The sequence below is a fragment of the Mizuhopecten yessoensis genome, unplaced genomic scaffold, assembly GCF_002113885.1.
Source record: "Mizuhopecten yessoensis strain PY_sf001 unplaced genomic scaffold, ASM211388v2 scaffold10553, whole genome shotgun sequence".
In the NCBI taxonomy this organism is placed as follows: domain Eukaryota; kingdom Metazoa; phylum Mollusca; class Bivalvia; order Pectinida; family Pectinidae; genus Mizuhopecten; species Mizuhopecten yessoensis.
Genome location: NW_018408604.1, coordinates 199,362 through 217,960, shown reverse-complemented (window position 1 = coordinate 217,960; position 18,599 = coordinate 199,362). Strand labels below are relative to the sequence as shown.

Sequence of the window (18,599 nt, the reverse complement as noted above, 5' to 3'; positions counted from 1 at the left end):
TTAAGATTATTCTCTTGTTTTTGAAAGATAGATAAAGAAATTTGTCTTTAAGTGGCATTTATATGAGGAACCTGTGTAACTCTTGTCTTTAAGTGGCATTTATATGAGAAACCTGTGTATCTCTTGTCTTTAAGGGGCATTTATATGAGAAACTTGTGTAACTCGTCTTTAAGGGGCATTTATATGAGAACCTTGTGTAACTCTTGTCTTTAAGGGGCATTTATATGAGAAACTTGTGTAACTCTTGTCTTTAAGGGGCATTTATATGAGGAACCTGTGTAGCTCTTGTCTTTAAGAACTTCTATGGAATGGAGCACTCTCTACTCTCTAGCTACATGTACAAGTACCGAAATGAAACCTGCCTATGAGATATCGGTGTTGGTAACAAGTTGTCTCTGAAGAACCTTAATGGGATGACGTTTCTATGAGACATCCATGTCAAGAATTTAAAGAAAATCCCGTCGGAAAAGGACGTTTATGGAAATAAAACATTGAAAAGGTAAAATGTATACGTGTGTGTTAAAGTGTGTAGTCTATGGAAATCAACGGAACCTGTTCACACAGAAATCTTCTGTATGGAAAATATATTTATCAAGGTGATTGCCGACATTTTATACTTTTCTTAACAAGGAAAAGTGCAACATAATCTAAAAATATATAGAATGTTCTTACAATTACTTGTACAATCTGACAACATGTTAGTGTTTAATACCATAAGGAAAACTGTTTTATTTTTTAATCAATTAAATTAACCTGTTAAAAATAAATTATATGTAAAGGTTTTTGAAGGAAAGGTTTGGATTTTTTTAATTGGGTTTAACGTCCTATTAACAGATAAGGTCATTAACGTCGTGCATCCATGTACTAAGTATGTAATGTGTGCTGGAGACCGGGTATGTTGATGTAATTGCCTTCTTTCGAAAGCGCTGATCTGATGCCGAATTTAGAGTGTTACCTCACTGAAATCCGATGCCGAAGTCACGCAGGAAAACATTCCGCCCGGTCACATCATACCGACAACGGGTGAACCAGTTGTTGCGATTAGACTTACTTTAATAGACAACTAAGATATAAAAAAAACCTGCATAAAGGCATTTACATTGATAAAACAATTTGAAAGGAAAATTTGTGAAATAGCCTGAGTGTTCTCTGGCCTTGACACCAGACCTAGACATTCTGACAGATAGATAACAGATAGACGTCTATCTGTCAAAATGTCTACCTTCCTGTTTAAATGTCTACGTCTGGTGTCAGGGCCAGAGGAAACCCGGGGTAGTAGTTCAAGCAAACTTGTCAGTAAGAACACTTTAGATGTGAAGCATGTGCTTTATGCTACAAGTGTGAGAAAACAGGTAACATGTTTCGATATAGATCAATATGTCACAAGTTTAGACTGTAAGAAGACATTAGCTGGTGTTTATCATGGATAATAATTAAAGGAATTTATTTAACATTTAATTTTTGTTACCGATTTTTGTCGAATGTAATGCATTTTAATCTTAAGTTTGTATCTGTTTTTATTTACACCCTTTAAATTGGAGTCAAAAAGTCTTGAGTCACCAAGTACTGAATCTAGAATACAGATTGTGATTTTATGTTTGTAGGTAGGTAGATATTGTCTTTGTGGATAATTAAAACAATGTTCCCTATCTTTCTATCAAATTCCTCTCCTGGGGTATCGTAAACATAATTTTGACGCATTCAATTAAGGTTTAGATTTGGCCCGATACAATATTTGTTATGTAGATTCTATTCATATAAACAGAATCCGGTTGACATAATGAATAGCTAATGATCGTTTGATAAGGAATCTTGTCAGAACTACCCACCGCTTGACGTTCAGTTCAAAATAGGTGTGGTAAGTACAGGCTAACCCGTTCGCGCCGTATCAGAATAGTGTTACTACCATGTCATGGTACAAACCTCCCACTGTGGAGGAACTTTAAAATGACCAATAGTAGTTATACCATCGTGGACTTAATCTTAAGAAGACAGATGATCTATTGCTAGGACTTTATACATTAAAAACACCAACCAAACTTTCAACTATTCGCTGAGGCTTGATTAGGGTGGCAGCCTATATAAATACGATTCTTGTACACAATGTGACGTCAATACTTTTAATTCTTACTTAACGGCGGATATATCAATCTGTTATAATTTTGACAAAATCCTGCTTGGAATCGGATTGTTAATCATTTTACAAAACTATGAAATAATGCAAAACGTCATTATCTAAACATCTATGGTCCGATTTTTATTTATTTCATTTCTCTTTACTCTTAATGAAATTTCTGGTTAGAAATAGGAAACAAAAACTAACCACAAGCATGTATAAACCTAACAAAGACATATTGCATACATTTCTCAATAAAATTCTCAATGAACATGTGAAATCAACAGGCGTGGTTATTACGATCAACACTTTAGATATATAGGTCTATGACTATGATGTGTTCAGTTAAGACAAAGATTAGTCTAACATGTTTGAAATGTAACACCACACCGTACCCCTTTATCAAGATAGATTCCACTATTCAGATTTGTGGTGATACTCATGGTTTGGTAGAATACATACCTTACGTCCAAACTAAAATTCCTTATAATCTACATTGAACCGGATTGTAAATTGAATTATGAAATATGAATATTGCATTTTTTTTTGTTTTTAATTTAAACATTTTTGCCAATGATCTGATTTTATTTATTGATATCTTTGATCCAAGATAGAATTTCGTGTTTCATGTGCGTAAAAATATAGCTTATCATAAATAATTTAAAGTAAACGACCTCTGACGAAATGTATACACCTCTATGTAAGTTGAACCTGTGTAATCTATACAGAATATTATGTATTACGACCAGCACCGTAAATATATATATATATTTGTGTGTGAAGTGTTCAGGTGAGACAAGATCAGTCAACATGGTTCTGTCTTCACATCCCATGCCGTACCCCTTTATCAAGTTAAATTGCATGAATAGAGATTTGTGGTGATAATTGTATGGTGGAATACACACCTTACGTCGAAACTAACACGCATAATAATCTACATGCTACAATGAACTGTTCTCGAAGGTCCCAATTGATCAAAAAAGAAATGCATTTTTTGTTTATCTTTATACAATGTAGTGCATTGTGTATTTGAGGGTACAGAAAAAATGGAAACATTCAAGCATGATAGCACAATGCATGTCGATAATTTATTGAATGTTGACATATTCCATATGTATTACTGTTAAGGGTTATTCAGGGCGATTTGTACTATATCATCATGCTCTTGTGTAAATCAGGTTACGACTCCCTGATAAATGGCCTTAAAAGTGTGGGAATAGTAAGGTTTAGCAGACCTTTAAAGCTTAAAGGCACATCACGATAGAGTTTCATCAAATTCTGCATTCTAATGTTTAGCAATACAAAAATTAAGTTATCATGTCTTTACATTTATGTTATTTAGCAATCCTAAATCATACTGTACAGCCCCGATTAAAAATGAATAGCCCATTGTTTTGTTTAGATCATAAGGGCACAAAATTAAAAATTAGAGTTGTTTTTGTATATTTTCATTTAATAATAATAATTATATGCCCTACATTTCTGAACAAAATTAATTCGGTATGGATTCCTACCTTTCAAATGTTCATTTCTAACCCTCTTTTCTCCCCTCATGTATTTGGATGCGTCACTTTACTAGAAGTACATATCACCAAGTTGGTTATTGTCAAACACCAAAACCATCATGGATCACATATTTCTGCTCCATATAAGGCTTCCATCATAGATCAGAGTGTCTTCCATTAAATCCAGAGAAAACTTAGGGTTTGTGACAAAAGCAAGTTCGATCCTGAGATGTATTTCCTGTTCCTAATGTGTCTTCCGTCATAAACTGAAACATTTATAGATCATGTTCCATTAATAAGAGAAAATCAGATTTTGATAGCGAATGATAACAAAATATATATCATGGTATATATTGGATCCTTTCTTGCTGATACAAAGAAAGACAACAACCCACAAAAACAGTTCTTATGCCATGCACAATTGTTTTATAACATCTCATCAGGTTTACAAGAGACCAGCACACTGGAACTTATAAAGTGTAAAATAAAGCCAGAAACCAGGGTTAAATACACTAAGTAGCTTTGAAAAGAAATTAATCGTTAGGTATTATAAAAAGGTTTTGGAGTGCATATATCAGTTGTGGCATGAAACCTTCGTGAGGCATTGATTTTTGTTCTCCGTTAAGCATTCTCTTAACTTCCAAGGTAATAAAACACGTATGTCTAGGGAGACACAGCTTAAAAGGATGAGAAGGTAAGATAGAACAGATAGAGGTTCCACGTACAGCAGATTAATTCTGGTTCCTTCAATGTCCCTATTAGAAAGCACAGAGGAAAATTTCTGTAAAGGTCGACTGAAATTTTATAAAAGTTATTGTCGAAGTCGTTACGTTAAATATTTGGTAAAGGTCGTTCTGTTAAAATGTTTGGTAAAGGTCGTTATGTTAAAAAAAATTGGTAAAGGTCGCTTTGTTAATATTTTTGGTAAAGGTCGTTTTGTTAAAATTTCTGTAAAGGTCGTCACTTTGTTAAACATTTCCATAAAGATAGTTTTGGTCAATTATCTTATGCTTAAACAGTTAAGAAAATAGCAAATGGATGCTTCTAAAGCTCTTTATGTCAAATTTGAAAAGAAATAGAACAAAGCAAAAACAAAAACAAGAAAAGAAATATTGAAAACAATCAACTTAGATTCCAATGATAAATTGAGGTAACGTGAAAAACTCATACTTTAAAGTTGTTTATATTCGCAAAGGATTTATCTTCACTGCATTTGCGGTTATCGCGAAATTAAATCAACCACCGATCATTGAAACTATGAATAATGTTCTCAATGTCTATTTATTGACAGACACAAAAGAAAACATCTGTTTACACATTCACTATCGAATATTGATAAACAACAACTCAATATAGCATTTTGCTTTTATTCCACAAACACTTGTTAAACAGATCCCATCACTCAAATAAAAAAGCAAAAAGAGCGCGATATTTTACCTAGCAATGCAGCGAAATATCTAATCCCCGGGAACTAGCTCTGGTCGGGACAACCGCGAAATATTAGCCCCGCGCAATTAGAGAACTGTACAGTATACGGTATGTAGGAACAAACGGTATATAATAAACGTGATACCTTACAATGACACGACACGTAATCTCATGTAATTGATACGTGTATAGTCTTGTTTACTAACCCGACAAATATAATACACTTATCACGTTCATCTCCATTTGTATTGTAAGACCATTGGAATAAGGTTGGTTAAGGCACCTCCTGTATGTGGTTGTTGGTTATACGCCTGACTATTTAGTGTAAATATGTATTGACATGATAATAGGGGTAAGGAAATTACACCTCACTGTATTTAATATTACAATATATTGACCATATATATGTATTTTGTCGGTAATATACCTGATCTAAAACCCACGTGGTCGGGCAGGTTACCAAATACTTTTTTAAACCCAAATCGGGAACTCAAACCCCGAACCGTTTTGATGAAAGGCGATTGCCCTCTCCGCTTCGAGACCCAAATCATTCTTATTGAACAAATATTTTTATGTTTCTGTCTTGCATTTTTGAAACTTCAATATGTTAGCCTCCGGTAACTCTGAAGAGTTATAATTATTTTTAAAAACATATATGCATGTACGGCGACACAATTTGGTATCGTGTGTGCTTAATTTCTGAGATTTGACTCATGGTCCACATCAAATCTCAAAAGAGTCACAGATAGCCTTCGAATGAATTTTTACATTCAATATGAATCGATCAAATGAACTTGCACTTAACGAAAAATGTCTCTACACTTTTTACAAATAAAAGACATCAACAGAACACTTGCACGACGAAGGTTAAGTTATAGGCTATAGTTATCGAAAAGACTTAAAACATTTAAGAGGAAGTGTCAAATGAAAGGCCACTACACACATAAATAACTAATGCTGATCATTGGTCTTGTTATGCTGTTAGCACAATCAATCTCTCAAGGCGTTTTACTGTAAATACATAATGCAAACCTCAATAGGGCTTATCGGTTGAGAAAGAGTATCAACATTCATTATTGCTTTCGAAAAATGGCATATTGCTGTTGTTGCCGCAACAATAGATTTGGATTAGGTTTTAACGTATGGTGACTGACAATATTTTTCATACAAAGACACAAGCAGAATATCACAAGGTTGTAACCAAATTTCAACCACTAAGGTTAAGTGAATTGAAAGTCACAATCAAAAGTCATTATTATTTTATCATATTTTTTCATTAAATACGGTAAATCCCTTTCATTATAAATATCGTATCGTGATAATTAATATGTTGTTATTACAACCAATATGGTGTATTTCAATATTTTTGATAACACATATGCATTTGATTAAATCTGGATCGTATCGTGAGAGGTGATGAACAATGCCGAGGTTCTTTATCACGGGTTGGGTGGAGTAACATGACATGTAGCGTTACTTAGTGTTGGACGTTCGCCCAGGTGAGGAAAGCAATGGTTCCTGCCCCCAGGCCGGAACACACCAAAGTCCTTAAGGTGGCTCCACACATCGTCATCAGCGTCCATTTTCGTGACGTACTTCCGGAAAAAGTATAGATTTTTTTCAAGGAAGATAACTCTCACCCGGATCAAAGTGATTGTAAAATGTAAAATAAATTAATTATAAAGCCATTGTGTATATTTTGTTCAATTTCCCATTCTATATGTATAGATCTTTGTGTCCTGTTTGCTTTTAGCTTGTAGATAATCACTTTTATCCGTACAAATTCAATAAAAAACACTTTGTGTAACATGTGTTACATATTTTGCGATAAATAAAATATTTGTAGGGTTAATTAGAAATGCTTCTTTTCATTNTTTGCTGGTTAATTGCGAAAGTGTGGAGCCACCTTAAAATGGTAGTTGTTATTCCCTGCTTAACGTTCAGCATGGAGGGTAATGCCAACAACTGGTTCACCCGTTGTCAGTATAATGTGACTGGGCGGAATGTTGTGATTGGTGCTTTCGGCATGGTGTTTCAGTGAAATAGCACTATAATAGATAGCATCAGATCCGCGCTATCACAAGGAGACAATTACACCTAGTTACCCTGTCTCCTGCACACCTGACGCATACATAAAACACATGAATGTACGGCCTTTCATGACCTTGATAGGACGTTAAACAAAATATAACCAAAGCCAAATCCTCAGAACTAATATTCAAGCTTTACCCTCTTTTCGACTTACTGATTATTTGTCTTATATTTATGGTATCATACTCTGTATTAAGTAACATGCTTTTCTGGAAACTTTTTGACTGATATAGTATTTAGCCAGGGCTGTCTACCTGCCGTGCTACAATCTACGTTGATAGAGTTTCACCTGCTATTCAAACAAATATGAGTTTTTAAATGATGATTAAAACGATGAGTTTTTAATGCTTTTTGAGATGCAACACTTAACACATTAGACTTAATAGTACTGCGGCGTTTATAATGATTTAGCAGGGATGATTATCACAGGTGTTTTTACGTATTTCTCGACATTGCTTCCAAAGATATTATGTTTTGATTTAAATCACGATGTTAGAAAATTGCGGAAGATAACTGTACGATGACAATGACATATTAAAAGGCAACTACGGCGAGGATTTTTCAGGAGTGTTAAGAGAAAAAAAGAAGTTTTTAATTATAAAATAATATCCAAATTGCTTAACTGTTTCCGGGAAGACGGTTGTTACGTAGGAATTATGAGATATGATCAGATACATATTAATCAAAATACTTTGTTACATACTTACTAATAAATACGGGGTTTTTTTTGTATATGCGATACGGCACAATTGCTCTAACCTATATCAGCCCTCGCCGTATCACACCCCAAAACCCGTATCAGCCCCCGCCGTATCACACCCCAAACCCGTATCAGCCCGCAAAACCCACATCACACCCCTTTTGGAAAAAAAATCGTTTTTCAATATTTCAAAAATCAAAATACATCATAAGATAGTAGTTTTTATTAGTAAGTATGTAATTAACAGAATAAAACACGCCTTTTTCCATATCACACCCAGTATCAACCCGAGACTGATATCAGCCCAAGGGCCTATATTTTCTATTTATTATATTTTTGATATGTTAACAAAATAAAGTTGATAAATGTCCAAGTGACGTTCACTTGCTAATTTCTAAGTCTCATCGTAACACACAATCTCATCCCTTCCCCTCTGCCATATCCTGCACCGGTTTTTCGCCATGCTCGAGTAAAATAACAATCTATTCCAATTTCTTCAATAGTAAAACCCATTGATTCCCTATCAAAATTAAGGTAATGCACGTATTCGGTGACACGGTGTTTTTATTACTGTTATCGACTTTAATGAGACCGTATCATAGAAAATAATTCAAATTCATGACAAAAATATGCAAAGACCGAATTGTCAGCATGAGTTATTTTTACATGAGAATTCTTAGACATTTAATCAGGTAAGCCTATGACGAACACTTAAAGCGTTGGTAAGTATTTAAAATAGTTTCATGTTTGTGTAGGTGTTTCATTTAAAACGATATCTCGTGCAGGTTCGGTAAGAGAATATACCTGCAGTATATGAATACATTCACATATGAGACAACTAATGTGGATTCTCTCAGGATCTTCTGTGTGTTCAACTTAGGGGAACATTGGATGACTCAATTATAACCACTGTAACCTTTCTGATTGTTTTTTTTTTAATTTACAAATTCGTCGAAAAAGCTTCCACAAGACCGTTGAAAACGAATAACCAAAGAAAATTACACTTGTACAAGCGGTTTGTGAAAGTGATTAGAAATGGAAACTCATTGAACATTTTATATAGATACACGGAATTAGATTAGATTGCTATCCAAGTCCGTGATGGATATAATAATAGATAAAACGTAATTATGGAGCACCTATTTGAAAAGTCAACAGCATATTAAACAAAATAAAAAATTTCCGCACAACACAGCAATTACCTCATTTAAGGACTCGTTTGTGGTACTAAACTCCAATATGTGGGACATTGAAAAGTTTAGAAAAAAAATCATCTGCTTACATTTCAGCATTTAGGACTCCAGTTTGGCCTTTACTTCTACCCTTTCTTTCATTTTCTATGGTGATGGACACCTAGATACCCTTGTTCATGTTCCCTTAAATGTCGTGACGACATCTAACCTCGAACTAGACAAATCACCATACCTTCTAGGCTCTAGTCGATCACATAACTCTTCTTTTCACAACATGTCAATTCAATATTTTTTAGCCATATCATTAAATAATCTACTTATACGATAATTATGTATGTGCTTTATACTTCTAAACATGCGACATGCACCAGGTCTACAATAATGAAGTCACGAACGCCTTTTCAGTAGGATACCCTATACCCTAGTCTGTATATTGTAGATTAATAAAACACTGTATTTGTGTGTACATAATAAGTACACAACCATCTCATATGTTAAAGAATTCGAACAAATCAGGTAATTATCTAACTCTGTGAATACACAATACATTTACCTTTGTGATAGAAAGTTAATTAGCTAGTAAAGTCACTGAATGGAAGAGGTGGCTTGGCTGTGTAAACGTACACTGGCAATTATGGCGACTCACTTATCGTAGATACATGTATGAGAATGAACACGACAGTTTTATGACATGAGGATGTATGCTTTAGTATGTAAAAATGTGAGTATGCTAGTATTTATTTTATTTCTACGGTAACAACAGTTATAAACAGTTCTTGAATAGGTAGGATTAAATAAGTAAATATGATATATATATCTGTAATACTTTTTACCGCCATCTATCAAGACAAAAACATGAATAATTAGATAATACCAAAAAACACTGTAGAACAATACTACAGCATACGCTAAATAATGGAAGACCAGTTATTACGTCTATAGTATGCTGTTGTTAAGGCATAATCATTCGGCTGGCTGATAACCGAAGGCTATTTAAGGCGATATACATAGTTTGGTAGAGACAATTAAACGTATTGTGTGTGAGTATAACTTATACAAAATCAGTAGATACATCTTTTTTATCCGTGTCCATAGTATAAGTTCATAAATAGGGAACATATTTTTACACACGTAAAATAAACGCTTGTGATTTATAAGAGAAAAACACACTTTAAATGTAGAAAGGTAGATAGACACTGTGCCTCGCACCGTGTAAGGAGCAACTCACTAATGATATATTCCTTGTATTTCCATGTCTCACCCTTTATATTGGGTTTGCTTTGTTTAAATACGGATCTCGTGTACGAATATTTCATTTAAATTTGTATAATCAGTGTGCTCTATTGACAACGCTGACCCATTGCTAGTAACCGGTAAAAAATAGATGTATAGTTAGCTTGAAAAATACATCGAAATCAGTTTTGAACAATTAATGAATTAATTTTGCCATGAATTATGAAGTACCTGCTAATGTATTTTTGTTTCATAGTATTACTACAGATTTTAAATCTAAACTAGCGTTAACATGCTATTGAATAACCGACGATTTGTACCGTTAATAATACACAGTTTGCTCAATTATTTAAATGTAATTATTCTTTATAAATTTGACACAAGAAAAATATTTGTTTAGCTCATGGTACTATATAAAATATGAATGATATACACTTATAGTTACACATATGCATATTATAAATCAACTATGCTTTTTTTATTTGTGATGTTTCAAACGACTTGTAAAATAAAAAATAAATAAAAACACATATACATCAAATACTACACAAGTGATTGTAAAACTAACCAACACATGGCGGATATTCAGACAATTGCCCATTCGGTATTCATTCAGCCTTGTACAATGACAATGGTGATTTTGTGTGAATTTGTATACACAGTTAGACAATGAACGATTCCAAACCCTCATATTGTATTTTATCTAACGATCACTGTATATCTACTCCTTATTGAGATCGACGCAGTGTGACCGAGAATGAACGTTACCACCTCGCAATCACGGTAGCGACGGACGCTCCTCGGCAGGCAGAAGGGTAGGGTAAGCTGTATAAATTATTTTATTCTTGTTACTATGATTAATCAGGGAAATTGATGCACTTTTGGATATGAAAAAGAACATATTTGATCCAATGTTAAATATATATACATGTGTATTACATTTTGTGTAAAGTTTAACAGATAGTGATATCATCGCTAGGCAATATATTATAAGATTTAATATTTCTGACGTAGTGATTAATGTATATTAAATTAATTCCTATGCAATATATGAGTTCTTACGTATGCAGGAAATGATATTCATTCAAAGTCAATATATTATAAGATATAGTATTTCTTACATTAGGTTTCGTGGAAATTGAATTTATTCCTATGTGGGAAATTATATTTATTTTAAGGCAATATAATACACGATATAGTATTTCTTACATTCGCTTTCGTGAAAATTGAATTTATTCTTATGCAAGAAATGATATTCATTCTAGGGAAACATATTATTCATTGCATGCCAATAAATAATATGAGATATCATTTTTTATGTAGAGTTTAATTGGTATTGAATTGATCTCTAGGCAACCGAATAATACATATAGTGGAAACAATTTCGTAATCCTTTTGTTCACTCTGTATGGTCATAGCAATGTTGTATAGGTGATAAATGGGTAATGTGTGTTCACATGTCTTCGACTCCCAAGCACTTTCCCAATTATACCTAGACCGATTACTAGTTCTCACAGCATTGGCCGGTGTCAGTTCTATATATTTAAGTGAACATTATCTAAAAACTAATAAGTTGAATCCTTCATTCATTCGGGGTTTTTTTCTTTTTCGAATCTTTGATTAAAATAAAATGATATAAAAATAGAATAGTAAAGTATATAGACGATGTGGTACATTTTGTCTATGTTTGTAGATGCTGTGGTATACTGCGTTCTTGTGTGTTGACGCTGTGGTATACTGTGTTATTGTGTGTAGACACTGTGGTATACTGTGTCTTTGTGTGTAGACACTGTGGTATACTGTGTCTTTGTGTGTAGACACTATGGTATACTGTGTTATTGTGTGTAGACGCTGAGGTATACTGTGTCTTTGTGTGTAGACACTGTGGTATACTGTGTCTTTGTGTGTAGACACTGTGGTATACTGTGTTATTGTGTGTAGACACTGTGGTATACTGTGTCTTTGTGTGTAGACACTGTGGTATACTGTGTTATTGTGTGTAGACACTGTGGTATACTGTGTTATTGTGTGTAGACACTGTGGTATACTGTGTCTTTGTGTGTTGACGCTGTGGTATACTGTGTTATCGTGTGTAGACACTGTGGTATACTGTGTCTTTGTGTGTAGACACTGTGGTATACTGTGTCTTTGTGTGTAGACACTGTGGTATACTGCTTTATTGTGTGTAGACACTGTGGTATACTGCGTCCTTGTGTGTAGACACTGTGGTATACTGTGTCTTTGTGTGTAGACACTGGTATACTGTGTTATCGTGTGTAGACACTGTGGTATACTGTGTTATTGTGTGTAGACACTGTGGTATAGTGTGTTATTGTGTGTAGACACTGTGGTATCCTGCTTTATTGTGTGTAGACACTGTGGTATACTGCGTCCTTGTGTGTTGACACTGTGGTATACTGTGTCTTTGTGTGTAGACACTGTGGTATACTGCGTTATTGGGTGTAGACACTGTGGTATACTGTGTCTTTGTGTGTTGACGCTCTGGTATACTGTGTTATTGTGTGTTGACCCTGTGGTATACTGTGTTATCGTGTCTAGACACTATGGTATACTGTGTTATCGTGTCTAGACACTATGGTATACTGCGTTATTGTGTGTAGACACTGTGGTATAGTGTGTTATTGTGTGTAGACACTGTGGTATACTGTGTTATCGTGTGTAGACACTGTGGTATACTGCGTTATTGGGTGTAGACACTGTGGTATACTGTGTCTTTGTGTGTTGACGCTGTGGTATACTGTGTTATCGTGTGTAGACACTATGGTATACTGAATTATCGTGTGTAGACACTGTGGTATACTGCGTTATTGGGTGTAGACACTGTGGTATACTGTGTCTTTGTGTGTTGACGCTGTGATATACTGTGTTATTGTGTGTAGACACTACGGTATACTGTGTTATCGTGTGTAGACACTGTGGTATACTGTGTCTTTGTGTGTTGACGCTGTGATATACTGTGTTATTGTGTGTAGACACTACGGTATACTGTGTTATCGTGTGTAGACACTGTGGTATACTGCGTTATTGGGTGTAGAAACTATGGCATACTGTGTCTTTGTGTGTTGACGCTCTGGTATACTGTGTTATCGTGTGTAGACACTATGGTATACTGTATTATCGTGTGTAGACACTGTGGTATACTGCGTTATTGTGTGTAGACACTGTGGTATACTGTGTCTTTGTGTGTTGACGCTCTGGTATACTGCGTCCTTTCGTGTTGACGCTTTGGTATACTGTGTTATCGTGTGTAGACACTATGGTATACTGTGTCCTTGTGTGTTGACGCTGTGATATACTGTGTTATTGTGTGTAGACACTGTGGTATACTGTGTTATTGTGTGTAGACACTGAGGTATACTGCGTCCTTGTGTGTAGACACTATGGTATACTGCGTCCTTGTGTGTAGACACTGAGGTATACTGCGTCCTTGTGTGTAGATACTATGGTATACTGCGCTATTGTGTGTAGATACTATGGTATACTGCGTTATGGTGTGTAGACACTATGGTATACTGCGTCCTTGTGTATAGACACTATGGTATACTGCGTCCTCGTGTGTTGACGCTGTGGTATACTGTGTCTTTGTGTGTAGACACTGTGGTATGCTGCGTTATTGTGTGCAGACGCTGTGGTATACTGTGTTATCGTGTGTAGACACTGTGGTATACTGTGTCTATGTGTGCAGACGCTGTGGTATACTGCGTCCTTTTGTGTTGACGCTGTGGTATACTGTGTCCTTTTGTGTTGACGCTGTGGTATACTGTGTCTTTGTGTGTTGACGCTGTGGTATACTGCGTCCTTTTGTGTTGACGCTGTGGTATACTGTGTCTGTGTGTTGAAATTGTGGTATACTGCGTCCTTTTGTATTGACGCTGTAGTATACTGTATCTTTGTGTGTTGAAGCTGTGGTATACTGTGTCTGTGTGTGGAGCTGTGGTATACTGTGTCTATGTGTGGACGCTGTGGTATACTGTGTCTTTGTGTGTTGAAGCTGTGGTATACTGTGTCTGTGTGTGGAGCTGTGGTATACTGCGTCCTTGATGTTTATGCTGTGGTATGTTATACCCTGTGTTTAGACGTTGTGGTATATTTTGTGCTTGTGTTGACGCTGTGGTATATTTTTTCCTTTGTGTTGACGCGGAGTGAAATAGGTCTATCTATATTGACAACATGGTTTATTTCATCTTTGTGCGTTGGAACTGTGGCACTTTGGTCTATGTTTGTTGTCGTTGTGNTTGTGTGTTGACGCTGTGGTATACTGTGTCTTTGTGTGTTGAAGCTGTGGTATACCGTGTCTATGTGTGGACGCTGTGGTATACTGCGTCCGTTTGTGTAGACACTATGGTACACTGCGTTATTGTGTGTAGACACTGTGGTATAATGTGTCTTTGTATGTTGACGCTGTGGTATATTTTGTCCTTTGTGTTGACGCGGAGTGAAATAGGTCTATCTATATTGACAACATGGTTTATTTCATCTTTGTGCGTTGGAACTGTGGCACTTTGGTCTATGTTTGTTGTCGTTGTGGTTTAGTTTGACCTTGTGCGTTGTGGTATGTTCTGTCCTTTTTCGCAGAATGTACACTGAAAAACAAATAAAAAAATGAAGTTATGAATACCTATAATTGTGTTTGAATATATATATGGTACATGGAAGTTTAATTACATTCTAATTACTTAAATACTGTCACATAACCACCAAGTGTATTTATACCACTTAAACTACATTGTCAGGCCACTAATTATTACATTATTGTTAGCAGAGCACCTTACTACGTTTGATACAATATGTCGTTTTCCCTTCGAGTGTACTCTCTTTGTGTCCTATAATGTTCACGTATAACTAGATCTGGCCTTTTCACTTCCTCATTACCCGATAATTATCCGGCGGTATTGTGTCTGTATGATAAAACATGAAAAAAGAAATAATTACACTTTACCGTCAATGCAAAAGGACAAAATAACTAATTTAAAAAAGCTTAGGAAAATAGTTGGAATAACTTATTATGATATTCATTTGTGATCAAAACAAAGCAATTCTTTGAAGTATTGTCATATAATGTCACTAATTTGGCCCCCTCCTGCACAATTAGAAGTTTTCTGGTCTTGTGTATATTCTTTTAAGAAGAGGAGGGAACACAGTAGATCTGCTTTCCTATAACCTTTAACAACCCTACTAAAGCAATGCATGGTTCTGAATTTCAAAGCCGATACTCAAGACAGACACTTAAACATTAAAACAAAAGGAACATACATATTGAACCCTTTCAAACACAACTGAGGCGAGATCAAGCAATGTAAATATTTATGTTATATTGGGTTATTTGTCCTTGTATATTAATTAATGTGTTTGTGTATAACATTATGCATATTATAGAGAAAATTTTAAAACATTTCCAATCAATAGATACTATCTTATAATTTCTTATATTGTGTCTACGTAGGAAAGATATCAGATAGGTTGTTAAATCATGAAAGAATATATTCATATATTTTAATATAAGATTTTTTATCTTCAATATTCTCAATATAATTTATTTATATATGTATATCATATGTAATAACGACAGTATGATCCAATGGGCACTGAATCCGAACAAACAAACGGTCGTTGGATGCGTGTTACTAAAATAAATATGTAGGCAAAGAAGTAATAACGACAGTGCAGACCTTAAAATTTGACAAATTTTAGGGCGATCCGCCCTTTTTTCAAGACAGAAACATAAAAACTTACATATCACAACATATACCAAAGATAAACAGTCACCATCGCTATTATTACGTGAAAAGAGACGCCGTCTCTCGCAGTTTTTACATCGTGTTTACACAAACAGCTATAAAATGGATCGTTCTCTCAAGATTTATTCAGATTTCTTTTGGTATTAATTCACTTGACCTCACGAATTGAAGATAAATTTTGTACAATAATTAGCTTTCGGTTACAAGCTTACCGACAAGATATGCGATAAAACAGCATATTTCATAATATAAGTGACTAGTGTTTTTTTGTTGATGTATTTTTGTTGTATTATTGTTTCATAGTGACAGTTTGTCTCTGCTATTTGTTGTGGTTGAGTGTTGTGTTTATTTAAATCTTGTTAGTTAGTTTTCAAATCAAAAAAGACACTCGTTAAACCTTATGTCTTCATACGATTCAAAATATATGTAAACAGGAAAACCATCTACCACCCGTTTGGGATATCTTTAAGCATCCTCTGCAACGAGACGTTTGAATCAAAACATAAATGCATCACAACCCGATGTGTTACAAAAGCATTTGCAGGTGTTTTTACAGTAGTTATGATACGAATGACTTTACATTAAAACAGAATGTCAATGTCCTTCAATTGATTTGTTACATCTTTCATAGATATATTTATGTAACAGAAACACGTTCTTCCAAAATATAATTCCATGCATCGTTATGTTATAAATGCCTTTCCATAGACACTTTACTACATAAAGTAATGTAAGCAATTCCACAGTGGTAAACCTAAACATAACCAACGATCATGTTGAGGCACCAATGTGCTTCCATACTATTATTTACTTCTATTATGTACATACGATGGCTTTTATACTAAAGTCAAAATCAAACTACACGTACATAAATAGTGTCAATTCTGCAGCGATCTATTGATTCCCTCCAACAAGAGAACCCATGGTGTCTGTCAAGTTCAGAGAGCCAAGGATTTCTTGTTGCATAAGCTTATTAAGATGACCTTGGCAATGCTAAGTTGACATCCACTCAACAGAAAAGACGTTCAGTGTTATAATGAAATCAATAGGGGGACAATTTAAGTATTTAAAAATGTATTGAATGCCCATTCTGTTTAAAGGGACGAAGTTACGAGTTAATAGTGCAAATGTCATGGATATGGCTTGTTATTCATACCTAAGAAAATATCATTATATTTTTAATTTGTGAGATAGATATCAAGTGTTAGTTGTCTGATATGAATCAAATTATGATATTAATATTTTCTCTACTCCCAAGACAATCGATTGCATATACATTGTAAAATCTAAAAGAAAGTTGCCAATTATCTGTATACGTTTATTTCTGTAGAAAAATAATAACATCGTGCATTTCCTAAAATGCAATAATTTTGCGAACACAAATTTTGACCGGGGACATTAGCTCAAAGATATGATGCTTTTTCAACTTTGAGTACGAACAGCCGGGATAATGATGATTGTAAATGGTTTAACGTCCTATCAACAGCTAAGGTCATTTAAAAAAGTGCGCGCATGGGTGTTGTGAATGCGTGCATGTGTGTTGTGAATGCGTGCATGTGTGTTGTGAATGTGTGCATGTGTGTTGTGAATGCGTGCATGTGTGTTGTGAATGCGTGCATGTGTGTTGTGAATGCGTGCATGTGTGTATGTGTGTTGGAGGCAGGGTATGTTGGTGTACTTGTCTCTCGTGGTAGCGTGGATCTGATGCCTTGTTTCCGGGCCAAGTGATGTGTTTAAACCAATCAGACAGACTGTAGCAAAGATGAGATGAGATAAAATAAAGGATTGTTTCTTCAAGATCAATAATGTTGACAGGGCGAAGAAGCCCTCATGAAACATGATGTGTTATGGAGAAACCGGTACTCATATTTCAATACCAGAACGCTAATACATATTTTCGTATACCAAAGAAATAACTGAAAGTGAAACGCAAGATTATATCAACTCGTTAAATATTGAATTCTTAATTCTCTCTTTTCGTTTGACCTTTCCCAGTTCTTCTGTACTTTCGAATCGGTTTTTGTTCTATAATTAGTTCCTGTTCGTTGGCGATAGGGTACTTTTCTCCTTTCTTATCTGTTGGCGTTAGGGTCATTTTCTCTTTTCTTTTCTTCAATTTATAATTTATGTTTTGGGTGTAATAAGATCAACGGTTTGAAGCGTGACTTAATGACTTTTTATACAAAATGATAATAAAAAACAAAAGAACAATACCAGTGGACGTTTTAAGTTCTAAGTCATTAGGCCAAAGTGTGATTGTTTTTGGTTTATCGTCGATAAAGACAAAACACAATTGAATGCAAAGTTTCTTGGCAGCAGTGAATGGGTTAGCACCGAGCACAACGATAAAAAGGACAAAAACCTCAAAGGAAATCCTATTGTTATTGGGACATAAACCGTACAAGTGTACTTGCAGTGCCAAAATAAGAATCAACAAATACACGAATTTATTTCCACAATTAACAGAACAAGCGATGAAAGACGCATCATGCTCCATTGAACCTATATCAAATATATCATGATAGTCAGTGTGAATAAAATACAGGATCTACTAAAATAAATTGTCAGCTCAAT

At 34.8% G+C, this 18,599-nt stretch overlaps 1 protein-coding gene across 7 annotated transcripts in view; it reads left to right on the top strand.

Annotated features, from left to right (window-relative positions):
• The first annotated feature begins 9,607 nt into the window (after nucleotides 1-9,607).
• Nucleotides 9,608-18,599, top strand: part of LOC110461054 (hemicentin-1-like) — a 100,720-nt gene continuing 91,728 nt past the window's right edge. For 4 of the 7 annotated variants that reach the window (XM_021514331.1, XM_021514329.1, XM_021514330.1 and 1 more), the window contains exons 1-2: nucleotides 9,609-9,754; nucleotides 11,003-11,086. The gene's annotated coding sequence lies outside the window, so the exon portion shown is untranslated. Of the gene's footprint in view, nucleotides 9,755-11,002; nucleotides 11,087-18,599 lie in introns of all 7 variants that reach the window. The other 3 variants (XM_021514328.1, XM_021514326.1, XM_021514327.1) reach the window with 2 other exon arrangements.